The sequence below is a fragment of the Pinus tabuliformis genome, chromosome 3_2 (assembly GCF_031772625.1).
Source record: "Pinus tabuliformis cultivar Carrire ecotype Pingquan chromosome 3_2, CPIR1, whole genome shotgun sequence".
Classification (NCBI taxonomy): domain Eukaryota; kingdom Viridiplantae; phylum Streptophyta; class Pinopsida; order Pinales; family Pinaceae; genus Pinus; species Pinus tabuliformis.
Window position 1 is genome coordinate 51,361,402 of NC_142302.1, and position 27,992 is coordinate 51,389,393.

General features: G+C 38.8%; 1 pseudogene; it reads right to left on the bottom strand.

Annotated features, from left to right (window-relative positions):
* Positions 1 to 1,997: 1,997 nt before the first annotated feature.
* On the bottom strand, positions 1,998 to 27,341 carry LOC149179751 (uncharacterized; annotated as a pseudogene).
* Between the last annotated feature and the right edge of the window lie 651 nt (positions 27,342 to 27,992).

Sequence of the window (27,992 nt, forward strand, 5' to 3'; positions counted from 1 at the left end):
AGGTAGCAATGGACCAAATGTGATATGAAAAATAAATACAATGTGATGAATCATCATATTGTATGTTGGTTACAAACACAATAATAGTGAATTCCATGCATGCAATCATTAGTTGTAAGAGAGAATATGGATGGCCAGTTAGGGTTATACGACATGCATAACTTGTAAGATGTATTTTAAACACAATAAACACCTACCTCTCTTTAATATGTACTTCATAATCCATAATCTTATTTCACTTTATTTAAATGGATAAGGAGCACTTCAAGAGATATACTAACTTGCAATCTCACATTGATTTTAAACAACATACATTATTGATTATTAACTATTAATATCTTAAAAATCCAAGTACCATGTCAAGTACTTTAAGGTATTTGTAGGCAAAAGTATCTACTTTGAAAATTACTAAATTGAACAATTCCAAATGCATGTCAAAACAACATGGCCTTTAATAGAATATCTCCTTGACAAATGCATATATTAATGTGTAAAAAGAGTTATCAAAACCCGCTTGAACTTAGAAAGTTACATCCTTGAGTATAGATCATATTACTTCTCATCACCCTTCGCATGATGCACTCTTTGAGAAATCAAATTCCAAATAGTTCATGGGTACAATGCTTCACCTCATTAGCTTATTCACTATTTCAGAAAAATTATCAACCTCAAGTGTAGAAAAGGGATTTTCTTGAGAGTAACTACAAACATGAATAGCTATGGAACAAACTCCCCTTTAATGTTAAGGACCCTAATGAAAATTTCATATACCAGACCAAGGAAACATCACAATAAACAATGACCTATCAAGGCCACACATGTAACTCATATCCTTTCACTATATATTATCTTATATATTAAAGTTTCAATAATAAACCAAGGTATAAGTTTTCTTTGTAACCCATTACCCACTACTTTGTTCTTAATCATAACAAGCTCATTAGTTCCATTACCACCTTTGGTTCTATGGCGACATATTATATGTCCTTCCTATTTTCTTATGGATTCATGTCCATTTAAATATAGTTTCCTTAGTTTGAATAAAAATAACTTTTGCAGTAATACGAGTGATGTTCATACAAATAGTGCAATGTGGTGCACATTTGTTCCGTTTTCTCAACATAAATAACTTATGGATGCTATGATACCTTAAGCTTTGGTTGTATCCACATTTTTTAGCAAAATATTCATCTTAATTTATATAAGAGTTGTGATATCATATAGAAAATTCATGTCTACCTAATTAACTCTAAAGCAAATTTATGATATATAGATGGCTAAGCTTTATGATTGATATTGATTTGTGCATACTTGAAATCACGCATGTTCCAATTGCCCCAAAATTTCTTAAGAAATATTTTAACTAATTGACATGTCATCCATTCGAGCATCTACAAAACCTCTTAGTAATGGCCCTAATATAAAAATAAGTTAGGATCACTAATGTTATATCCTAATATTTAGGAACAAAACAATGTAGCTACTATTAACCTAGTTAGTGGTATTCTATGGTATGGATTAAGGTTGTTATTTGTGCTACACATGGGCACATTTGCTATCAGAAATTTCAAGATCCAACAAAACTGACACATTACCAAATATTTTATTGCTCTGAAATACCATTTTTTTCCAACCCAACTATGCAACAAGAACATCTCAAATTTCTGCAATATCTAGTAAATATTGTGAAATAATAAGCTATATCTACTTACATGGGAACATCAATGTATAAGTCCATAAAACCTCAAATTGCCCTTGATGCCTTTTTTCACTATTAGTGTGAAAAATCCACTAAAAACAAAGCAATTGTTGAATAGATATATTTGTAAGAATACCTTTTTCTTTGTATCCTTCTGTTTTGACTTCAAAGTGTTCTACTCATCCCGGCTTAGCTGATTTACAAAATTCAATTCCAAAATTGGCATAATTCCAGGAACAACACCATGCATACCAAGTCAAGAAACCATGACTACATGCAGTTGTAAGCCTATGTTATGTTAAAGTGCCATGCCCAAGTTCAATTTTAACAGATCATAACCAACCAAAAAAAAACCCAAACAAACAAATATTCTTCCAGTGAATGATACAACTAAAAAAAATACGATAAACAATTACCAACTTTGAAGAAATCAAAATATAATTGAATCTATTCATAAAAAACAACTAATGTACAAACTTTTATTTACAAGACTTGAATACAAGATGAAATGAAAGTGTGAGTTTCAACCATAAGTATTTTTTCAGAAAACTGTCGTAAAAATGAAAAATACCTGGGTTTTGCTGCCAAGGCATTCCACTAAACACAACTGAACATTGAGTAGTAATTTGCACTTCAACTCCATACTTCAGTGCTTCATCAATCTAAATACCAAGAAAAAGCACTAGACAAAGGAAACAATCTTCTATATATTGTTCAAATAGAGTGCAATGCACCACTCCCTTAAAGAAACCATATTGTCCCGATCCTGGTCAGAGAAATCCCAAACTTGCTTTAAAACCTCTACATGATGCATCCAAGAAAACACCAACAATTAAAGTCAGAATAGTGTGATGGTGATGTCGCACAATCATTTCGTTCAAAATCTCCATTAAAGGCAGATCTTCTTTATAGATATGTGATATGTCATTGATAACATGGATCTTCAATCCTCAAATAATGGAACCAGAGTATATAGTGGCCAGTTGTTAGGATAACCTTATTGATTCAAACAACATAAAACACATAATAAAATGAGCACTAAGAAATTCATGGGCCGACTAAATTATTCTTTCATACAAAATTGAGAACCTTTAGAAAAGTTTCATGTGCCCACCGACATGTCTATATCAACCTTTAGAAATGTTACATTAAATTCCAATATTAATAAAGCCCACAACCAAGAATATATGGAGTAAACTCACACAACGACTTAATTAATCCAACACTTCAGTCAAATGACATAGAAATAATCATCAACTTTATATTCTCATTTGTCTCTTCAATACCTCTAGGAAGATTCTAGCTCAGGAAAATATCATGAGCTTGTTCATCGGTGATTTTACCATCCCTGTCGATGTCCACCTCAGAGAAAACCTTGGTATACTTTTGAGCATCATACTGCATCATCTTTGACAGGGACAATTGGGTGTTTCCTCCCAGACTTGAAGTTGTTGCAGCAACTCCAATAGATACAGGCACAATTGATGTGCTCTGTGATTTATCTAGCTGATTGTGCTTAGCCAGAGCTGGAGCAGGTGTAGCTGGTGTTGGTACAAGAGCCATAGAAGACGAAACATTGTTGACTGAACACAGAGGCTGGGAAGCTACAATCTGTTTAGATTGAGAGGGGTAGCAGAAAAAACATCTCCATCGAAAATTGGATCTAAATAAAAACCATTTCCATCAACAGACATGCCTTTAACATCACTTAGTCGTGCAAACAAGATGGATTGATGTTTTCTTGCAGGGGTTTTGATGGTACTGATGGAATTAACCCTTCTTGAAAAGCTGAATTTGCTTTCCTGAGACCATCTAGCTTGAGTGACAAGGGAGGATTTCCCCCTAATTTGTACATCCTGCGCAATAGAAACAATGCTAATAGGTCCAACGGAAGTTGGTCCAGAAATCCTTGAACCTGGCCACTCTGCCAAACCACTAGAATTTTTTGGCCGCTGACCAGCTGTGCCAACTCCAGGAATTCCCATGGAAGCTCCCTACAAAGGGGTTGGTGTTGGAATAGTTGGTGGAGACATAGGCTGTAAAAACTGATTATTTCCTGGAGGCAAATACTGTTGAGAAGCTCCCACACTCGGTTGTATTGTGGGACCTCTAATGCCCGCTGAGGGAAGAATGGGAGATGGTGTAGCTGCAGTGGGTGGTGAAATTTGAGGTGCAGGAATTTGAGATGCTGCTGGTCCAAACAAAGCTGCCCTCACAATATCTTGTGTCAACTCGCGACCACTCTGTGCTATTGTTACTAGCTTTAAAGTATTTTAAAATTGTGCCCTTCCAAGGAAGCCTGTACAATTCTGATCAGCATGAATCCATATCTGTAGAGTGCATAGAAATAATGATTACATAATGAAAAAGGCAATGAGGTCATCCAACTTCAGATCCAACAAGCTACGTTTCTGGGGCAATTGCTACAGCCAACGCATCTTCCTCTTTCTCAACATCATATTCTATAATATCTTAAGCTAAGGTCCAAACATCACACCAATTTAATTGTATTCAATCAAAGCATCCTTGAAAAAAGAGAATTTGAACCTTGGAAACAAAATGAATTGTAAAATTAAGCATCAAGTGTTTCATTAGTTCTTATGGTAACTATATTATTGTGCACCTGCAGATATCGAAGTCTACTGAGTCAGTGATCTCATCTTTATAGATTAATGGGCTACGTATCGTTGTCATTTACAACCTAAATCTATAACTGATTGAATCATATGATATATCCAGCCGAAAGATCTACGAGATGCCATCAAGTTCAGACAGTTCACTCAAGGGGATAGGGACAAAGAACATCATGCTCTGACCGCTTTTCAAATCCTTCAATTCAGAGTATAAGAAATTAAATTAAACCAATGACACAATCGGAAACTCTGTTATTGTGTCGTATGCTACCAAACTACTATAAGGGTTTAGCCCATCTTTAACATAAATTTCATTGCCAGTAAAGAAATTTCGTAGCTAGTGCATTTGAAGCTACAATCGTGAAAATACAAATAACATAATTTCAGGTCAACTTCGATGAATCATAATTTTGGGGAAAATCTTCATATCTTATTGTATACTCATTTAAAAAAAATTACATTTTAACTTTCTAAAATTACAAAATAATAACCAACTATGTTGTTAGTTATAGTTTTAAACACATTTACATTCAGATTTGGATTTTATATAATTAAGAAAAAAAATTATAAATACCTTTTATTAATGTTAATTATCTAATATTATAGGTTTCCATTTTATGAATAAAAGTGAGATTTAGTTTTATAATTGTTAAGTTAGATTTTAAAGTTAAAAAATAACTTTTAATAATATATTAACTCTCCATAACCAATTTCAATGTAGTTCATTATTATGATAGTCAAAAATGAATCTCATATGTCTTGCTTTTTCCTTAACCCTTTATAACCAATTTGAATGTAGTTTATTATGATGATACTAAAAAACGAATCTCATGAGTCCAACCCTCGCCCACACATTGGTACAATTCTACTCAAGGCGCCATTGATCTTTCTCCTTGAATCAATAATATTGTACCGAGAAACACCATAATGTATGACATTTCTATTTCCCACAATTGAAAAAGCATCATCAATCCTTCTACATGAGCATTTTTCTCCTGTAGTGTTGAGCTAAATATGGCAAGGCCCTCCTGTGGAAACAAGAATTTCCCAGACACCCTCCCCCCCAACAATATATCTTAGAATATTTCATGTTAGAGTGTGGTACCCCTAGTGAGCATATAGGAGTGTAGGGGAACACAACCTCATAAGACAATGGGTAGCCAAGGGGGAAGGTTTGTGCATCGAAGAGGGAGTCCTCGATTACATAGATGTGGTCTAAGCTTTTGCATCAATCAAATGTAGATTTGAGGGGAATTCAGCCAAAAAAAATACTTGGGTGAATTTTCATACAAAAGTGTTGATTCAACTTTGAATTTTGATACTTTGTATTTACTCACTTTAATGTCATAACATATAACTAATGATTTGAAAGTCCTTGTCTCATTTCATCTTATTTTATTTCAATTGTGAAGTGATTAAGCCTTGAACCCCAAATCCTCATAGCTATGTTTTACACTAAAGTACTAATTGCCTCATTTCCTCTCGTTTTACTTCAGTTAAATGGAGCAACTAGGCCTTGAGCCCCAAACCCACACAACTAGGCTTCACATACTACACAAGTCTCTCTCTCCTTGGCATTACACTTGGTTTAGATATCTTTTTCTTAGAAAAGAACCAATGCCTCACTAAATACCTTGCATGTTAACTTATCATCCAAACCCATTACATTTTCCAAGCATTGGGGACATTAATTAAAATTCTAAATTCAATTTCATACTCATTTGATGCAATCACCACATTCCATCAATTTCGGTTAAACTCTACAAACAAATCTTCTTGGGTTCTGACTCAGAGTCAGAACATGCATCTGATTCCAAAGCCTTCAGCTCGGACCCAACTAACATTTAGGACTCAGAACATGCCTGCATTCCTATGCTAAGATTATGCCTAAATGTTGCCCATCTAACTTAGAGGAGTGCTTGAAGAGTCTTGGCTTGGACTTGGACATCCACCAAAAGGAGGTCTCCAACATCAAGGCAATGGTTGTATGCTTCCCTTTTTGATTCATTAATATATACATCTGATGTTCACTTTCGATAAATGTCTCGATATTTATGCATTTAGATTGATACTCCTTGATATATCAAGTAGTTTATGTTTTATATATACTACGTATGCTCTTGTATCTTGTATTGTCTTTTGATCTCTCTTGCAGGTACCCGAACATAAATAACAAACAAGGAGTGAGCCTGGAAACTAGGAGATCAAAGCCATCACCAAAGGATTGAGCGATTAACATCAGAGCAAGGTAGGTTTCTCCTTCTCTCTACATTTTTAAACATAAGTGAGGAAAGTTTGAATTAGTTTGTTCAGTTTGTTGCTAGACCCACTCATTGGGATAGAGAGATTGCCTTTGTCCGCAAAGGGGACTGCCTGGTTAACATTGATGAAGATCCCTTGTTGTGTCTCGATGCAACCCTTCAATGCTTGATAAAACCTGCAACCATAAACATAAGAAGGATCAAAAGCATAGGCAACATAATAGTTGAAACAAACTTAACCTAATGATCAAGGATATTAGGAATTGAAATTGCTTGATGAACATTTAAACAATTATAGACCATTCATCATTCTGATGAGACAATTTAATGGGGGCATTCATTTGTGTTAATCAAAGATAAAGAAGAGCCTTACAACCTTTGCCTTGATGTAGCGAGGTTCCTCCCAAGTGCATCCAGTCTCCTCCTTAGATAATAATCTTTCCAATCTCAAACTAGCAACATAAGTTTATCTTCTTTGAGTTCTGACCTCCTCAATCCCTCTTCCCTCTAGTCATTTTATAGGCCAAGAGGAAGAATTTTCAAATCCAAAAGAGGAGGGTGAGATCCTCTAATTGAGGGATTATAGTTCCTTGAGGAAAGGTATTAAGATCCATCATCTGAGGGTTATGGCTCGAATAGGAATCGCCTGGAATATTTGAGTTGGGATATATTCGACCAACTATGTTTCTATAATGTACTTTTTTTTATTTTTACTTTCTTTGATTCACCTGCGCGGTCCACAGTGGTAGACAGAGCACAGTTCTTTGTTGTTCTCAGGGATAAGTTCAACGAATGCGCAAAAAAATCTAGGTAAAAGAGCGTAGGGCCTACTTAACAAAGAATACAAGACATTTTTCCCAAAGTTATCATCTTCTTCAAAGTATTTTTAAGGGAGTTCAATGAAACATGTTCACGGATGGTGAGATATTCATTTATATTGATCAAGTGTCATGGTGAAAAAATAATGTGTAATAGATTGCCCCCTAAAGTGTGAAGTCTGTATAATAAGTTTTAAAAGATTGAAGCGATTTATCATGCTAAATATCATATCAGAGACAATGGTTAGAAACTTGCAAGAAACATTCAAGGATTACAATGAAAATATATATATATATATATATATATATCACTGAGGTAGGCATTCCCATACTCAAAGTAAAGCTAACTCAATGAATAAGTGCGGAAAAAATCCAAAATCGTGTCGATAGTAGACACAGTATGGACGTAGCCATCCATTTATGATTTTGTCTACATGATCATGAATATAAAACTCCTCACAACCTGGATTGATGAAACTCGATCTAGGGTCTTGATATTCATCTTCTCGATCCACAGTATGAATCTAACCATGCGAGTGAATGTCTCGAAGTCAAAAACAATAGAAACCACTTGATTACTAATCAATGATATGAACCGTTAACAAGTGCGAGAGAAACCACCAATAATAACAATGGCTCTCAAGGTACTTCCAATACAATCTATAAAGTGCAAATAGGTGATCTAAAGTCGAACACTCATAGATTCATTTGATCGAAGGCCAATGATGAGAACCTATTGTCGAACCTGAGAAACATGCCATTAAGGCATGTAGGCTTCAAGGTATTGAAGGTTTCTAGATCAACTTCCTAGATAATGAGTTGAAGTCGATAGGAAGTGACCCGTCGCAGGAAAGCTTATGACACGAAACATAGTGTCAAGTTTTGAAAAATAGTTTGCAAGGACTAACTTAGGAATGGCTGACACGATTGAAGGCTAAAATTTTCAAAGGAACATGAACTGAGGTTGAACTTCTCTTGAACACATAACAACATGAAAATTTACTTGGCAACATTTGAATCAACGATAATACTCAAAACCAGCTGAAGACTTTCAATGTGGTTTGATTAACTATAAGATGAATGGATTAGCCAACCCGAACATTGGTGTGATGAAGTGTCATGTTCAAGAGCGACATACTGCCTTTATGATAAATGTAAAATGAACACCTTTTCCCAATTTTCCCCTACCATTGCTAGAAAGTACCTCTTTATTTTTTACAAGCTTGAGGAGGATAACATATGCTTGTCCTATAAGCTCATCCTTTGGATGAGTCCATAAAATTATTTTTAATGAACCCTAAAAAGGAATGGTTTGGTCTCGTTATGCTTAAAAAGTACTATGTTGTTTAATTTTTACGAGTCCAATAAAGGGGTAACTCGATGTCATTTTCTTTTAAGAGTTTGAAAAAGACACAAAAAGGAAACTCATTCAGTTCTTTTACTATAAAATTTTAATGAGCCTGGAGAAAGTAAAGTTCAGTGTTTTCACTTTTAGGGAGTCAGAAGAAAAACATAAGTAAACTCCATCATGTTATTTTACATACATTTAGTCTCTCAGGTTCGAAAAAGGATAAAATAATACAAGAGATAACTCTACTAACCATGATTGATCAACGTATACCTTTTTCGTAAACAGTCGTAGCTCAGTCCATAAAAGGGGTAAGCTTATACTAAGTGGATGGTTGTTCATTTACTTTTACGATTTCAAACAGTCAAGTACTCAACAATCTTTTCGTTTTTAAGGAGTCTGAAAAGGGCGTAAAGAGAACTCCATGGTTTCACTTTTCGTAATTTTTAGGAGCATGAAAAGTGATAAAAGTCTGCTGATAGTCAAAATTATTTCTTTTTACGCTGTAACCTATTCTGCACATTTAAACTTGATAAATCATCATAACTGCTCAGTATTAGGGTAAAACATACAATTTTCACTTTTACAAGTCTCAATCATAAAAAATAATATTTTAATCGCTCAAAAACCTATACAAGTTGAAAAAGCAATTCATTTTTTACCATTTGAGAGCAGAGAAAAAAGGATTTTTACCACCGAACTTCTAGGACTGATTCCGAGCCAACCGATGGAAGGAATCGTGAACCGTTTCCTCCAGGTAAGATACCTCCTCACGATCTATCTTTTCATCCGTTTAGATTTTCATTTTAGGCTTGCAATTTATTTTTGGGGGAAAGATTTTGTCAAAAAATGCACCCTTTTCCCTATGCAGACCGTCTTCATCGAGTTAGCACATGCTGATAATTTTTTACACGCAAAAAAGTGCTGCCTATGTGGAAATATTCCTAGAAATTTGCGTCGTTGTGCCCTGTTTGTAAAAGACCTGCAACGCAGGCATCGAGAGTTTTAAAAATAAAGAAAATAAACCCCAAAAATGAACAATTAGCTTCAAGACTGATTCTAAATCCTTTTAAATGTTATTTTAGGTCCATTAATCATTCCAAAATGGAATGGAGGGAGAGAGAAAATGAAGCCAATGATTTAGCAGCTTTAGCAAATCCAACTACTTTGCAGGCCTTGAGAACCTGTTTCCTTTTGAAATATTGGCTCATTCCTGGGATGAAAGCTCAGGTATATCTAATGACATGGTTGGTAAGGACCTGCAATGTCTAGGAATAATGCTTTGTGATCAGATATCATCGTGTTACCATCATGTCGATGTCATATACTTCTTGACTGGGCTTTCTCATTGGTGAGCACCAGTATTGCAGCAATAATGCTGCAACTCTTGGGTTGTCTACTTTACTCTTATCAACCCGGTAGTTCGTAACAAACTTGGAATCGTCAGTGCTATATGCACAAGTACTAGTTCTCACTACAGGTTGTCACTTGGTCAACCGACGCAAGATCACTAGGAGCTCAAGCCAAATTCTATGGATTCCAGAAGAAGCTCTATATGTGATGAAAGGAAAGAAAGATTACTCTACAGATTTTATTCTAATTGCAGAAAGGAGAAAGACTGAAATGTAAAGCAAACCTAGTAAACCCTAATTAACCAACTAATTCTACTTTTGTAGAAGGCACTATGAAAACAATGAAAGGAATGCCATTACCTACTCAAGGAAGTAAACAACATCTAACTATGCTATTTCTGGAAGTAAATAAGCAAAAAACATATTTTTGGATTTTTATGTGAATTTGACATGCATGTAATTTATTGTGTGTGAGTGTGGCAGCGAATAGGTGGCGTTGAAGGGCGGTTTTGGGATTTGAGAGGATGTAGGATGGTGTGGATGGGTCCTAGGAGGTCTCAGGTGGTCTTCTGGAGGCTTTTCCCACACTTGGCCTTCAAAAGAAAGCCTACAGGAAAATCTACAAGAGGACACAGGAAATCTACATGAGGAAAACAGGGAAACTATAGGAGGCCTACATGAGGAGGTCGAGAGAAGTTTTCACTGTTTTGAGGGTGTGAGAGTGGGTGAAAAAGATGGATGAAGGTTGGAGTGAGGTGTTAGGGCACCTAAGGTATACCATGAATCACCAGGAGAGAGAAAGATGATTGGTTTTGCTCAAGGAGAGAGGAAGATGTTCTATGGAAAAATGCAGGAAACTAGGGCAGAATTGAGGTGAGATTTTTTAGACCTATAGGGCATGGATCAGATGGAGGGTGTGTTTTCTGATAAGCTGGCCCACTGCTGGAAGAGATCTACTGCATAGAAACTGACAGTCAACCAAGGAAATCAAGCAACAAGTGAAATGAATGCATTTAGGAAAAACGGAGTTTTGCATAAAAATGGTCTAAACTATGATCTATGAAAGGAAATGCTGAGAAATGTTGTAGGAAAAGGTAAGCATGAAAGAAGACTATTGAAAATCAGGAAGTGAGCATGATGAAGAAGATCTAAAACAAAGCAAAACTGGACTATTAACCTACTAAAAAGCTACAAACACTAGAAGTCCTATGAAGGAGGAAAATCTGTGTTTTTGGGGCAGCAAGAGAGTCTTTGCCTCAAATCATGGTCCCAAAGGGAGGAAGAGAGGCCAAGGCACTATTTCTAGCCTTTTGAATATTTGCTGGTCACTGCTTAACCTACTACAGAAAGCACAAATGGAAGCAAACTACTAAATCATCAAAAGCAACCTATTCTTAACCATAAGAGAAATACATCTAACAACAAACTAATCTACAAACTGAAACAAAGCATACAAATACAAGTAAAGAGGAGCTTGGCTACTTGGATTGGGCCCTAACCCAAGAGCTTCATCCCTTTGAGGTAACTCAGTGCTAGCTCAAAAAGGATTCCATCTTTATTTTCAAAACAATAGCAAGATTACATGAAACTGTCACAAAATAATAAGCTCGAAATTTGAGCAGAGTTTACATAAGCAAAAATCCAACAAAAATCCAACCCTAGTGAGGCCCTAGGCCTCTCTACTTATACAAATGAAGCTACCAATAGCTTCCTTAAAATTAGGGAGGCTTGGCTCCCAAAACTCGAGATAATCATCAGTCATCCTCCACTTGCTCGGCTGCCTTCTAGTGCATGATTCGGCTGCTTGTACTCCGAGCTTAATGAAGGGGAATTCGAAGTGAGGAGTAATAAACGAGGGGGATTCCCTCCTATAAGTCCTCTTCTTTGTCCACTTCAAGTTATTGCTGCCATTTGTCCACTGGATCCTTGACTTTAACCTCGAAATTCATCAATAATCTGCATTAAACACATGTTAGACCACATGGCATCATAACTAACTCAACTCACTCCATAATCATAAATATAATCAAAAAAGCATACAATAAGCTAAGAGAATGGTTGATTTGACTAGGTTAGGAGGTAAAATGAACCCATATAATTACCCATTTATGAGGCTCATCATCGCCCCCCTACTGAAGTTGTTGCTCATCCTCTGAGCAACTTAGTCCATCTCCACATATTTTATAGCCCTAGTGTCCTCCCTAGCATCCCAAGCTTCTGATGTGGTCCACTCCTCTTTGTCATAGAATCCTACCTTCCTTTCTATCTCTTCCCACTGCTCCTCCTCTTCTTCTTCTCTTCTACCTTCCAACATGCCTAACAACAGTGGGGACTCAGTTTGAGGCCAATCCAGTTGACCTTCAGCCTCTGCATGGAGCGCTTGTACATTGGCACTCTTCTTAATGCCTCCTTTAGCCTCATGGGGGAATGATATTCCCTGATCTGCAGACTGTGTGGTAAGGTGTTCCATCTCCTCATGCATGCATGCACATAGTCATCCCCAAGTAGCCTTTGCATATCCTCAAAGTGTGCAATGGCTTGTGCCTGATCATTTAGATATCTAGGGGCAATCTGAGGATTATTGGCAAGCAGGTTGTGTGTGTTGATGAGTGCCATGGGATCTGATGGCTCAGCTCTTATCATTAATGGCTCATTCTGCTCTTTTATCATCAATCTTTTTATTTCTGTTGCCCTCAACTCTTCATGGTTCATCCATGAGGCCATGGCCATTAGTTGCATGTCCCCTAGCCTGGCATTGGGGTCCCACACATTCATGTCTGTGAGGGCCATGTTATGTAGGTAGAATTCTGCCATCTTTGCCTTATCCTCTGATGTGCTTTGGTCACACAGATCCATAAATTGCCTGTAATCTTGGAAAGGCATTGTGCCTCTTTGTGCCAGAGTCTTTATCTGGAATTGTAACCATTGGTCCTTGAGATATAGGCCATAGGATTTTTCTGGTGTTCTACATTGCAATGCCTCCATGGATAAGCTGGCCATGCATGCCAGCTAAGTCTCTTTCTCTTGCAACTGCCTCCTTAACAATTCATTTTCAGTTTCAAGGTGGCTTCTTGTAATTGCTTCCCTGTCTCTGAGAGCACTCAACTCTCTACCCATTTCTCTGAGTTTGTTTTCCATATGGCCAATATCCTCAACTCCTTTGGATTTGGCTATTTGCATCCACCTATGTGTTCTTATTCTTTCTTTCTCTAATTCAAAGAATAGTGGAATTGCAAATTTTTGTGGGATTATCCTTCCTCCCTCAAGTAGATTGTAATAGGAGGCAAGACTAGGCTGGGGATCAGGTTCTTGTAGCTCTGTTTCTTCCTCCTTTACCTGTGGCTGTCCTTCCATCCTTTTCTCAAGCTTTTGGGTCTCTTGTAGTTTTGACAGTGTCTCCTGTAGAACTGTCTGAGCCTCCTGTAGGACTGTTTTTGGGTCCTGTAGTTCTACCTTTTCTTTCCATGTGGAAGATCTAGGAGTCCCCCTTTCATATGTGATAGGTGCCTTGGAAGGGGATTCTTTCCCTTTGGCAGAGGGTGAATCTTCAATTGTAATTGGCATTTTTGAAGAGGGCTGAGGTTTGCCTGTTTTGATTCTTGTGCTCTTCCTAGCCCTGAAATACATGGAGGCCTGCCTTTTCCTCTTTTGCTTTGGCTTGATTGGTGTACTGAGGGCAGTGAGGGTAGCTGCTGCCTCCCTTTCTAGAGTCTCAGGGGACCCTTCTCCTTGTTCTGCCTTTTCTGCCTCTTTTTCTCCTCCTTCTGTCTCTTTTTGCTCTGTTTCTTCAGCTTTCTCCTCCTCTATTTTAGTTCCTTCCTCTTTCCTTCCTTGTTCTTCTAAGTCACCAATGGCTTCACCTTCTCCCCCTTGCTTCTCTTCCTCCTCACTGCCAGTAGGACTGACATCATAGGTTAAGGCCTTTAAGTCATCCTTAGTTGTCATGTTTCGGAAGACTTCCCATGCTATAGGGAGTGTAAATGTATGGAGGGCTTCCTCCACTATGATTTTGATTAATCCATGGTGAGCTAGCTTCTCTAAATTTCCTGTTTGAACCTTAGTGCTGGAGTCAATGAGGGACTGCAGGAGGAAGTAGGGGATACTGAGCTTCTGAGGTGCTGGAGTATCCATGCCATACCTTAATTCATGGAGGATTCTAAAGTGATAACCATAGACAATTTTGTACCTCCCCTCATAGGAAATGCATTTGATTATTTGATAGCTAACCTCATCCCAAGGATATAGTATGCTAGCCATTCTAATTCCATTTTTATCCTCTACAGGGGTTTCATTGTTTTGGAAAAAGTTGTTCTTGGCAGCCTGGCCAATTGTTTTTTCATCCTTACTCCAAGGTAGCCCAAGAGGAAGGGTAGTGACCCTACTGATAAATTCAGGGGTTATCTCCATGGAAATACCTCTAAAGGTGACAATGGCATGTGTTCTGGTGTGAGGGACCAAAGAGAGGGCAAATTCTTGGGCAATCTCCTCATCAAACCCTCAGAATTTCTCAAAGAAATTCATCCAATTTGCCCTTGTGAAGATGTCCACCACTTGTGGATGTGCATGGAGCCTAGTGGAGTTAGTGGGCTCCTTTCTCATAAACCCTCCTGTCATATTATCTATACTCTTTTTGGAAAACCCAATATGGAGGTGGAGACAATGAATTTTGAAAAAAACAGAGAAACAGAGGAGACTGTGTTTTTTTTTAAATAAGCAAAATTTCTTTTATGTATTTTCTCCTCTCCTAAAGACTTATTTCCCCCTCAAATTGAAACCACTTCTTGCATATATTGATATTCAATGGGGGCATTCATGGAACCTACCTCCTCAAACCGAAAATCGTGCTAAAACTCGTGTTTTCTCCCTTCAAAACAACTCACTACCCCTCTGGTAGAAGCATGCTATCCCTCCTGTAGAATTCCTATAGGTGCCCTTGTAGAACCTGTAGGTGCTCCTGTAGAAAATTCCGAGAGCAGGAATATGGGAGAGATTGATGGAGGACGATGGTTACGAGGCTGTGGGGGCACAAGGAGACCGCTGTAGCTGAGTTACGAGGAGAGAATGAACGAAAAGGTGGTGAGAATGCTCAGGGAGGAGTACTTATTACCCTTTATGGATATTTCCAGTGATGGGGGGTGAGCTGGCAAAGTATACGTTGGCCATATTTGGACCGTTGGTCCCCACTTGCCTTGTCATCATGGACCCTCCTCGTAATCATCCCTCATTATTGCGTCGAAGTTCACACTTCCTCCACTACCTGTCCTTAACATCTTTCTTGAGTTGACTGTGCGCATTTGTAGGTGACATCTCGGATGAGTGGAGTCAACTAGATGAAGGTGGGAAAGTTAACTGGCCACCTTTCCCTCGTTCAACCTCAACCATCTCATTTCTTTTGCATGACTTCTAATTACACAAATGCAAACAGAGGAGTGGGTTAGTTACTTACCTATGATCCGAATGTATTTGTTGTGAGGTGTTGTGGCTCTCTCTCTGCTGCATGCCTTTATTTCTTTTGATGCATGTTGTCTACTTGTTGATGTGTGGCTGTGTCTTGTGCAGGTTCTTCTCTAGTTGGGTCTGAGCTTCAGGTGCCTTCTCAACCTTCATGTGTGCATTCTCCTGCTGTTGGTGCTGGGTTTTGATGGGATCAGCTACTACAGGAATTCCTACAGGAGCTCCTGTAGCTGTTTCTCCCCTTGAAACTTCAGCTTCTTTCTGTGCTTGGAGCTTTGAGGATGATGCCAGAGGTGTAGATAGAGATGGAGAGGTAGTAGGTAGGCTTCAGGTGAGGTGGATGGTGCTGCTTCCTCTCTTAATTTTTGTTTTTGTTTTTGTTTTTTTTTTTGAAAACTGTTTTTTCTATGTTTCTCTTGGACAGGAAGAAGAATGATGCTTGGGGTGTGATGTAGGCTTGGAAATGATGGCAAGGAGGTTTGAAGAATGTAGGAGGTTTTATAGGTTCTTCATGAAGCTTCCCTGCCCCTCAAACTACCTTTTATATCCATTTCTGGCTCTCTGTAATTCCTACAGGAGCCTCCTGTAGAAAACACAGTTTTTGAAAAAGAAGCACAGTGGGGTGAAAGAAATGCCAAAAATGATGGAGAAAAGTGTGGAGAAGGTAGGATAGGTGCTAGTGTGGATGTCAAGGTTCCCTTGACACCTTCTTCTGCTTCCTGTAGTCCTCCTACAAACCTGCAATGCAAATGAAAATTCATTTTTCTTTTTCCCTTTTTTTCTTTTTTTTTTGAAAACAACTAGGGCGCCTCAGGGAGGTTTTCACCCTAATTGCCTGCCCTGGGCGCCTCCAAGGGAGGTTTTCACCCAGGGATCTTATTCTTTTTTCTCTTTTTTTTTTTTTTGACATCACTGGGCCGCCTCAGAAGAGGTTTTCAACCCAATGATGGGACTCAAGCGCCTCATGGAGGTTTTCACTTGAGTCCTTATTTTTTATTTATCTTTTTCTTTTTCTTCAGTGAGTGGGTGAAGTGGAGGCTAAGACATGCTCCACTACCATCACTATCTTATTCAAATCTTCAATGAAATCTCACTTGGAGAGGGGTTTCTTATAGAATTTCAACCGATGTCCATTGAAAAGCATGGGTATGGCTTCATCATCAATGGTTCTAATCAGAACTGAACCATTGTCATTTCATTTCTCCACAGTGTAGGGTCCCAACCATCTTGTCCTCAGCTTTCCTTTGAAATATTTGTATCTTGAATCATAGAGTAGTGCCCAATCTCCCTCTTGGAATTGCTTCTCCTTGATATTTTTGTCATGCCATATATTTCTCTAAAGCTGAACTACCTCTGTATGGATAAGGGCCTGCAATTTGTGTTCATCCAATCCATTGAGCTGAAGTAATATTTCTTTCTGTGCATGGCTAAGGTCTAGGTCCAGCTGAGTTGCCATCCATAGGGTATTGAATTCAAATTCTATTGACAGCAAAGCCTTCTTCCCATAGACTAGTTCATAGGGTGTGAACCCTGTGGTGGTCTTCCATGTTGTGTTGTAGGCCCAAGTGTCTTCAACTAATCTGTCCGCCCAGTCTTTTCTGTTGCTGCTCACTACCTTGGTCAGGATCCATTCCAATGCTCTATTAGTGACCTCCACCTACCCATTAGCTTGTGGATGGTAAGGGGTGGAAGTCCTGTGCTTGATTCTATGATGTGTGAGCAGATCTTCAATCAAATTGGAAGTGAACTAACTACCTTGATCTGTGACCATCTCTCTTGGATATCCGAACTTTTAGAATATGTTTTCTCTCAAAAACTCAACTACTTTTTCCTCTGTCGCTGCTTTGATTTCTTTTGTCTCTGCCCACTTTGTCAAGTAATCAGTGCACACAATGATGTATTGTTTTTGCTTTGAAGGAGGGCTGATAGGACCCACAAAGTCCATGCCCCACTTCTCAAATGGCTCAAAGGTCACTTGAGGTTGCATGGGCATCTCATCCTTTGGAGTAGGTTTCCCCATCCTCTGACACCGATCACACTAGCTGGTATATCTCCTCACATCCTGATGAAGAGTGGGCCAATAGTAGCCTACTTGCAATATCTTGAAGGCAGTTCTTTTTGCTGCAAAATGACCTCCACAAGGCTCGTCATGATAGGTCAAGAGGATGTCAAAGACTTCCTCCTCCTTGACACATCTTCTCAAGATCTGATCTGGGCCAAGTTTGAAGAGATTGCCCCCAATCCAGGTGAAAGGGGCACTTTTCCTTACTATCTTGCTCTTCTCTTTTGAGGACAGGTGTGGTGGGAACTGTGCTGAAACCAAGTAGTTTGCTATATCAACAAACCATGGAGAGAGTACTGAGATAGCAAACAAATGTTCATCTGGCATTTGGTCATCCACCATTCCTTCTTCACCTGCAGGCAAATTTACTCTAGACAAAAAGTCAGCAACAACATTTTCTTTACCAGGCTTATCAATAATGGTCAAATCAAACTGCTGCAGTAAAAGCAACCATCTAATAATGTGAGCATTTACATCTAGTTTGTTCATTAAATATCTAATTGCAGCATGATCAGTGTGCACAAAGGTTTGATAGCCTGTGATATAATGTTTGAATTTGTTTAAGGAATGCACGACAGCTAGGATTTCCTTCTCGGTCACTGTATAGTTTAACTCTGCCTTTGACAAGTTTTTGCTTATAAAGTATATGGCATAAGGTAACTTTTCATCAATTTGTCCTAAGGCTGTCCCTATTGCTTTGTTCGAGGCATCTGTGTGAATGCGGAAAGGTAGGGCCCAGTTTGGGCCTCTCAAAATTGGGGCAATCACAAGCTTGCTCTTCAAGGTATTTAGGGCTTCTTGACAGTTAACTTTTCCGACCATATGAACTCAACATCTTTGCCTAAGAGGCTAAACAAAGGAGAGGCTAGCTTGCTGAAATATTTAATGAATCTCCTGTAATACCCAGCTAAGCCTAGGAAACTTCTGACATCTCTCACCTTTTGAGGAGGTGGGACCCTTTGGATGATGGCAATTTTGTTGGGGTCCACCTACAGTCCTTGCTGAGATATTGCATGACCTAACATTGTCCCTTCAGTCATAAAAAATTCACATTTTTCCGAACTGAGGGATAGGTTCATCTCAATACACTTGTCTAGAACTTTTCCTAGGTTAGATAAAGCTTCCTGAAAGTCAAAGCCATAAGGAGTAAAGTCATCCATGTATATCTCTACTGCATCATGAACTAATTCAGAAAATATACTCAATACCGCTCTTTGGAAAGTGGCTAGAGCATTACACAAACCAAAAGGAAGGACCCGGTATGCAAAGGTACCCCAAGGACAAGTGAAAGTGGTCTTATCTTGGTCTTCCAGGCTGATTTGAATCTAATTGTACCCACTAAACCCACCTAGGAAAGAGAACAAAATTTTCCCTACTAGACCGTCTAACACTTGATCTATGAAAGGTAAAGGAAACTAGTCCTTTTTAGTGGCTTTGTTCAATTCCCAATAGTCGACACAGATTCTCCACTTACCATTTTTTTTGGCACAAGCACCAAAGGAGAGACCCATTCACTGTCAGAGATGGGATAGATGAATCATGCATCAAGCAATTTCTGTAGTTCTTCCTTAACAATATCTTTAAGTGCCGGATTCATCCTCCTTTGAGGCTGCCTGACTGGCTTGCAATCCTCCTTGATGTATATATGATGAGTACATAGTGAAGGGTGCACTCCCTTCATCTCCTTATAACTCCAGGCGAAGGCATCTAGGTGTTTTCTCAGTAGGCTACACAGTTCCTTTTCTTGGGAAATGGATAGGGATGGATTGATTTTCAAGGTTCTTTCTGGGCCGAACTCTATATTCTTAACATGGAGAGAAGTGGAGATGGCCGCACAGAGATCAACGGAGGGGTTGTTTTGGGTTTCTCTTACTATGTCCTCTAATGGTGATAAACTGGGAGGTGGATTCTGAATCAAATTTTCAATCATATCTTCCTCATCTTGCTATTTCCCCCCATGGTGATTTCTAATGCACAAAGAGGTGCAGAATAGACTTCATCCTCATCTTCTTCCTCCAACCAGAGAGGTAGATCATGTTCTAGCAAGGGTTGGGCAGGAGGATATAGGATTAATTGCTTGGACATGTGCCCGTTCTTTATGGTCATGTTCCCAGCTCGACAGCTGATGTAGGCATCGGCGATAGCCAACTAGGGTCTTCCCAGAATGAGAGGATACCTAGTGAGCTTTGCCTTTGGCTAGAGAACTAAGAAATCAACAGGGTACTCCCAAGAATCAATGGAGACCATCACATCTTCCACAATCCCCTCAGGGGTCACGGTGGAGCGGTTTGCTAGCTGTAGCACGGTCATGGTCTTCCTCAAGGAGACCTAGAGGTTAAGTTTGAGCATTGTGTCCTTTGTCATCACATTAATGGTAGCTCCCAGATCAATCAAGGTATGTGGGATCATGGTGCCATTGATGTGGACATCAACTACTGGGCTTCCAAGGTCCAGATATTTTGGAGAGATTACTTGCCCTAACATCAAGTTGGACAATTGCCCTATGACATTGATGGTTGGGGCATCTCTCTTGCGCCTTCCTGGGTGCCTAAAGCACTTCTCTTTGATCAACCTATTGTAGATAGGTACATCTTTTATGGCTTGGAGAAGTGGTATCTTCACACATAAATGTTTCAATTCTCCCAGGAGTTCAATTTCTTCTGGGGTAGGCTGGACTGTCACGGATAGTCTCTCAGGAAAGGGTGGAATTGCTTTAGGTTCACTTTCCTCTTTATCTTCCTCAACCTCCCTGGGTGGAGGCTGGCTATCTGGGAGAACTTTCCCAGATCACAAGTTAATTTCCTGAATCTCCACAACATAAGTTGGGCATGATGGTTCCCCACTATACACTTGCTGAGCCTATCTATTGTTCGGGTTCGGATTTGGCTGGGCAAGCATTTGGGGTTGCTTTGGTGGAGCAGGAGGTAACGGTTGTGGTTGGGCAGGTGGTGGAGGCAAAAGAGCGGGAAGAGAGTTGTATTGGGGCCTCCACCCCTGATGAGGTGCATTCCACTGAGGCTGTGGTTGAGCATAGGATTGAAATGAATGGGTGGCTGGTTGGGCATGATATTGAGATGCGAAGGACCAAGGAGGAGGCGTGGACCATGAAGGATGAGCAGGAGGGCCCCAAGAAGGTATGGAAGTGACTTGGTTGGGGTTGTAGTATGCCTGAGATGTCCCTTGCATCCCCTGCTAGTATGGTCTAGGTCCATGTAGCCTCCTTTGGTTTATGTAATAGAGTTGTTCAGTGACTCCCTCAACCCCTTGATATACAGCTTTAAGTCCAGGTAAGGAAGGGCACTTATCTGTACAATGATTTTCTTCACAGACTGAACAAACCTCTATAGAGTTCAATGGGCATTCATTCCTAGGATGCCTCCTGGTGCATCTAGGGCAAAAAATGGCCAAAGCCCTTTCTGCTTCCTCTTGTTTCCTTTTGATATGTAAGGTATCCATTTGCCTGGCAAGAGTCTGCAGCATCTCACTCTTGAAGTCTTTGAGCAAGTTTCCAATTTCTCCTTTAATGGATGAGTTAGAGGAAGAGGTACTGGCTATGGGTTGACTCCCCCTACCTACCTTTCTAGTTGCTCTAGAATGGTTTCTAAAAAGAGTCTTTATTTCCTCATAGGATAGTTGGTAGATGTCTCCCCTGGCCAATAGATGGAGGGTGTCTAAAAGATCTTCCTGAATTCCCCTGAGAAGGACCAACTTCAGAGTCTCAAGGTCAAGTGTACACCTAACCCTTTTGTAACTGAGCTAGAATCTCTCTTCATAGTCTTCCAGGGACTCATCACTTCCTATGGTCATTCAGAAAATTTCTTCTTTAGTATCTTTTGACCTACAATAGTCTCGATACTTGTTGTTAAAGGCTTGCTGCATCTGAGCCCAAGTTGTGATGCTATTGCCAGGTAATCCCATGAACCAGCACAGTGCTGCATCCTTGAGAGTAGAAGGGAACAATTTCAACTTTTGCTCATCTTCTGCATAGTCACAGGTTCGATAGATGACAACAAAATCAAACATGAAGGCGTTAGGATCTTCTGTAGTCAGACCATGGAAATGAGATAGGGTGGAAGGGCTTATATTCTTCATTTTGGTGTCCCCATTGGTCTCCCGAATGGGAAAGGTACCCTCTATTCTCTCTCCATTCCCCCTAGCATTTCTATTTTCAGCCATTGGCTCCAAAAGAATGTTTTCTTCTTCTTCTTCCACTATGGGTTCTTCAAATATGTCTTGTTGTTCACCTAAGGGTTCTTCTTAATCACAGCCGCCGAATAAGAGAGAAGGTTAGCTGTGTGAAGCAGTGGGGGTGTTGGGCAAAATTTTTCCTAAGTTATCTCTATTCCTGCGAGGCATGAAAGGAAATATTTTTGGTTGGTTTTTGTTTCTTTTTTCCCCATACTGATAGTACCTACAAAACTGAAATTGATTGAACAAAACAAATTGCAACTAACTAAAATGAACTTGCTGAAATGAAATTTGCAGAATTGAAGAGGAAAGCAAGGAGATGTAGAACTGAAGGAAAAGGAATGACTAGTATACTCTTGCTGAAATGAAATTTGAAAAATTAAAAAGGAAAGCAAGGAAATGCAGAACTTAAGGAAAAGAAAGGACTAGTCTACTTTTGCTGAAATAAACTATGAGCAAAATGTTGCAATAGAAAATAGAAGAAAGCAGTAATCTCAAAATACTCTGACGCTTCCCCAGCAACGACGCCAAAAAGTGGTGAGCACCAATATTGCAGAAATAATGCTGCAACTCCTGGGCTGCCTACTTTACTCTTATCAACCCGGTAGTTTGTAACAAACTTGGAAGCGTCGGTGCTATATGCACAAGTACTAGTTCTCACTGCAGGTTGTCACTTGGTCAGCCGGTGCAAGATCACTAGGAGCTCAAGCAAACTTCTATGGATTCCAGAAGAAGCTCTATATGTGATGAAAGGAAAGAAAGATTACTCTACAGATGCTATTCTAATTGCAGAAAGGAGAAAGACTGAAATGTAAAGCAAACCTAGTAAACCCTAATTAGCCAACTAATTCTACTTTTGCAGAAAGCACTATGAAAACCATGAAAGGAATGCCATTACCTACTCAAGGAAGTAAACAACATCTAACTATGCTATTTCTGGAAGTAAATAAGCAAAAAACATATTTTTTTATTTTTATGTATTTTTATGTGAATTTGACATGCGTGTAAATTATTGTGTGTGAGTGTGGCAGCGAATAGGTGGCGTTGAAGGGCAGTTTTGGGATTTGAGAGGATGTAGGATGGTTTGGATGGGCCCTAGGAGGTCTCAGGTGGCCTTCTGGAGGCTCTTCTCACACTTAGCCTTCAAAAGAAAGCCTACAGGAAAATCTACAGGAGGACACAGGAAATCTACAGGAGGACACAGGAAATCTACAGGAGGAGGCCGAGAGAAGTTTTCACTATTTTGAGGGTGTGAGAGTGGGTGAAAAAGGTGGATGAAGGTTGGAGTGAGGTGTTAAGGCACCTAAGGTCTACCATGAATCACTAGGAGAGAGAAAGATGATTAGGTTTGCTCAAGGAGAGAGGAAGATGTTTTATGGAAAAATGCAGGAAACTAGGGCAGAATTGAGGTGAGATTTTTTAGACCTATAGGGCATGGATCAGATGGAAGGTGTGTTTGCTGATGATATGGCCCACTTCTAGAAGAGATCTACTGCATATAAATTGACATTCAACCAAGGAAATCAAGCAACAAGTGAAATGAATGCAGTTAGGAAAAACAGTTTTTCATAAAAATGGTCTAAACTATGATCTATGAAAGGAAATGCTGAGAAATGTTGTAGGAAAATGTAAGCATGAAAGAAGACTATTGCAAATCAGGAAGTGAGCATGATGAAGAAGATCTAAATCAAAGAAAAGTTGGACTATTAACCTACTAAAAAGTTGAAAACACTAGAAGTCCAATGAAGGAGGAAAATCTGTGTTTTTGGGGCAGCAAGAGAGTCTTTGCCTCAAATCATGGTCCCAGAGGGAGGAAGAGAGGCCAAGGCACTATTGCTAGCCTTTTGAATCTTTGCTGGTCACTGCTTAACCTGCTATAGAAAGCACAAATGGAAGAAAACTACTAAATCATCAAAAGCAACCTATTCTTAACCATAAGAGAAATACATCTAACAACAAACTAATCTACAAACTGAAAAAAAAGCATACAAATAAAAGTAAAGAGGAGCTTTGCTGCTTGGATTGGGCCCTAACCCAAGAGCTTCAGCCCTCTGAGGTAACTCAGTGCTAGCTCAAAAAGGATTCCATCTTTATTTTCAAAACAATAGCAAGATTACATGAAACTATCACAAAATAATAAGCTCGAAATTTGAGCAGAGTTTACATAAGCAAAAATCCGACAAAAATTTGACCCTAGTGAGGACCTAGGCCTCTCTACTTATACAAATGAAGCTACCAACAGATTCCTTAAAATCAAGGAGGCTTGGCTCCCAAAACTCGAGATAATCATCAGTCATCCTCCACTTGCTCGGCTGCCTTCTAGTGCATGATTCGGTTGCTTGTACTCCGAGCTAAATGAAGGGGAATTCGAAGTGAGGAGTAATAAATGAGGGGAATTCCCTCCTATAAGTCCTCTCCTTTGTCCACTGGATCCTTGACTTTGACCTCAAAATTCATCAATAATTTGCATTAAACACATGTTAGACCATATGGCATCATAACTAACTCAACTCACTCCATAAGCATAAATATAATCAAAAAATCATACAATAAGCTAAGAGAATGGTTGATTTGACTAGCTTAGGAGGTAAAATGAGCCCATTTAATTACCCATTTATGAGGCTCATCGCTCGTATAGGAGTCAAAATTTCCTTATGTGCACAGAGAACAGGAGGATACACTATTTATGGGTACATATGACATTTTTGTGGGATCACACAACTCAAGGATGATAGGATTGACATTGAAACCATTAGGATTCTGCCCTTGAGGACCATACATTTTTGTTAGGTCCCTATAATACTAGTGATTCCCCCATTACTATTATCATTGTATCCCTTATTGTTATTGTTGTGCCCCTATTGTCCCCATATTTTTATTATTTTGCCCCATAGAAGCCCACTATTTTTATTTTTGTGCCCTTACATTATTATTGTTAGGTTGGATTGGGTTATATTGTGACCCCTTAGACTCCTATATATAGAAGGGAGGTTTTGTTATTTGTATCATCCAAGAATTGTTCATTTGTGTAATGTAAAGGAGGTTTTCCCCTCGAAGTGGATGATTTTTAAGTCGTTGATCTACCTTTTCTTTCTTTTTGTGAGATGGTTTCATAACATTTGGTATCAGAGCTTTGGATTCTAGGGTTTCGCTGCTCCAAATAGGTCATCGTGGAATTTTCTCTATAAATTTTTTTCTGCAACATTTCATAAGCTAGAAAAAACTCATTTGAGCCAAAATCTCTCTAAACCTCCGATCTAAATTGCAGATCTTTTCTCGCTATAGTTTCGGAGATATGATTCAAGAAAGTTAGGGTTTTTGCACAATCTCGAATTATATCTCAAATAGGTGACCTGGGGAAATTGTCATAACTTTTTTCTTTTTTTTTCTCTGAGTATCATATTGAAATTTCGTAAGAATTTGCAAAAATTGGATGACCTGTAGTTTTCTTTGTATTGGTTTCAGGTCCTAAGGTTGAAACAGTTACATGTGGCACTTTGTACAAGTTATTTCTATTGAACCAGTCTATAATTAGGTCATCGTGGGAGATTTGGCATAACTCTTCCTTGGAGAATCCGATATTGATCAGACTTGAGGGGTTAGAAAGAGAACTCGGAGGGCTACCGCAGCAAGCAATTTCAGACCTTTGAAATCCGAAATTATAGAGATACATCAGATTCAATATCGAACTCCTACAAAGTGAAAAAATATGTGTAGTTTTTTTAAATTTTTGCATAAGTTTGGTTTGAAAAATTAGTTTAAAGGAACTCAAAGGGCATAGTGAAGCATTATTATCATTAATTGATGCCCTGAAGAAAGAAAATGGAAACACCTAGTAAGAAACCTGAAATCTCTAGCATGACTCATGAAGAAGAGGAAGAAATGCAACTTGATATATCAAAATTACGAGACCAAGTGCAACAAAATTCACTCTCACAAAGAGTAACAGAAGCTAGGATGGATGGTTTAAAGAAAGGCGTAGAAGCTAAGATGAATGACGTGGAAGCTAATATGGATGGCATGGAAGCTGTTATCACTCAGTAATTTTCTCTAGAAGTTATCAAAAGAAAGAAAATGATAGAGGTAACCACAAACCAACTTTTAAGCATAGGCTCTAGCCAACCTACGCTCAGAGAGGGCTCTCTCTATATGATTTAGCTTTGTTTGCTAGGATTTCAAGCTAGTTTTGAAGGTTCAGGGGGTTTTTGATTTGTATTGAAGATTGGATGGTGGAATCCTTAAAATAGATGGATAGAGTGGTGTCTTTGGACCATTGGGCTATGGAGTCAAAAGAAGGGCAGTAGAACTAGAATTAACTCACTAAAGGGAGTGTTCAAAGGGCAAGCCAGTAGAGTAAAGTGCAGGTCTTTGGGCCAGATGGGTGAAATGGTATTAACCAGGGTGAGAGAGCAATTAAGAATTCTTAGACCGGGATTAAAATGAGGAACAAAGGATAATCGGAAACAAAGGGCAATTAAGAATCCTTTGCTATAGATTACAGAGAGACAACCTAAACTAAGAAGCAATTAAGAATTCCTTAACTCAGATAATTAGAAGAAAACATTTAAATGCATAACAGTTAAAATAGAGTGCAATGAAGCAAATTCTGAGATATCATTCCATATTATAGCATTCAGATTTCAGATATAAATTAAAGATTATGGAAAAACTTTTAAGAAAAATGACAACAACGTAATAAAATACTTGTTTGCACTTTTCCCTACACATGAATCCTGTGAAATATCTTGTCTTTATTCATTAATCCAGCTTGCTGGTCCAGTCAATGATATAATAGCTTTACAGTCCTTTGATCAAGAAGTCTATAGAAATGTCTAAGAATCCACCCTACATACTTCGAATTGTGAAGTATTTATACAAAAGTCTATTACAAAATATCTCAAACTAACTTGAGATTTAATCTAGAAAATACAAATATCTTCTTGCAAGAAGATAAAGATAGCTATTGAATTGTTTTCATGCTATCCCTTTTATTGTGGTGTTGTTGGCCTTTATAGTTTGGTTTGTAGCCCTTTATGCTGGCTTGCTGTTATGGTCTTTTACGCTGGAATCTTCTTCAACTTTTAACTTTCACCTGATACTCTTTGACCCTGATACACTTTGGCATGCCGACCTGTTTTCATCTATTTACCTGGATGTGCTACTTTTAATGTACAGTAACCTTTTTACTGTAAATTTATTATAGTAAATCAGTCATCGTTCCCACCATTTATTATCAGGTAACTTGACATTCATCATTCACCTATATATCTCATCAGCCTCAATATACTTGGAAAAATTGGGCTTGGTGATGAACAATTGTTTTATCTCATTCTAGAGAAAAAACAAGTTCTCAAATGTATTATACAAAACTTTTCCTGTTGGCAGTGCCTTTATTGCTGAAGTGCTAGCTTGTTCTTTAGCCAACTGCCTGAGTCTCTTATCATAGTCCTGTTGTTTCATAAGTTTGTCATTAATGACCAATGGACTGGGCAATCCTTTCTCCCTTAAAATTTGGAACTTAGTCATGAATCTATCAATGGCTACCTGCATGTTCTAGCAGTTTTCTTCTAAGTTTAGCATTAGGTTTCTCTTGGAAAGGACCTTTCTTATTTCGAAAATGGTTTCAGTTATGTCTTCTATATCCAACCCATGAAGCTCGTACCTGTTTTTGCTGTTAAGGAAGTGGATAATTCTATTGGCATCCTCAGGCATGTCTCCCAATTCCTCCTTGACTTTTTGGATAGCTTCTGTAACTATCTTGATCAATTTTGTCTGTTCAAAAATAACTTGAATATATGGCCAAATATCCTTGACGGAGTCAATGATATTGGTGCATAACAGTTCCTTGGCTTGCCCAAGGGGTTTCTCCAATGTTAGGTCTTTCTCCATAGATTTGACTCTCTCACTCATTCTACTAGCCTTTTGTGCCTCTTCCTTTTGCATAATTTGGGCAAGTTTGTAGTCATTTTCTAAACTTGCCACCTTTTCTTTCAGTTTGTTCATTTCTGTATCCTGAATAGACATTTCCTCCATGGCTCTGACCAACTTTGTCGCTTTTTCTCCTGATGCACCTGTTGTTGTAGACTCTGCTGTGACTGGTAATGCTGTGGCAGGTGGAGCTGTAGGTGCTAGTGTGGAAGGGACTACTGTAGATATTGTAGGGATGACATTGGTGGA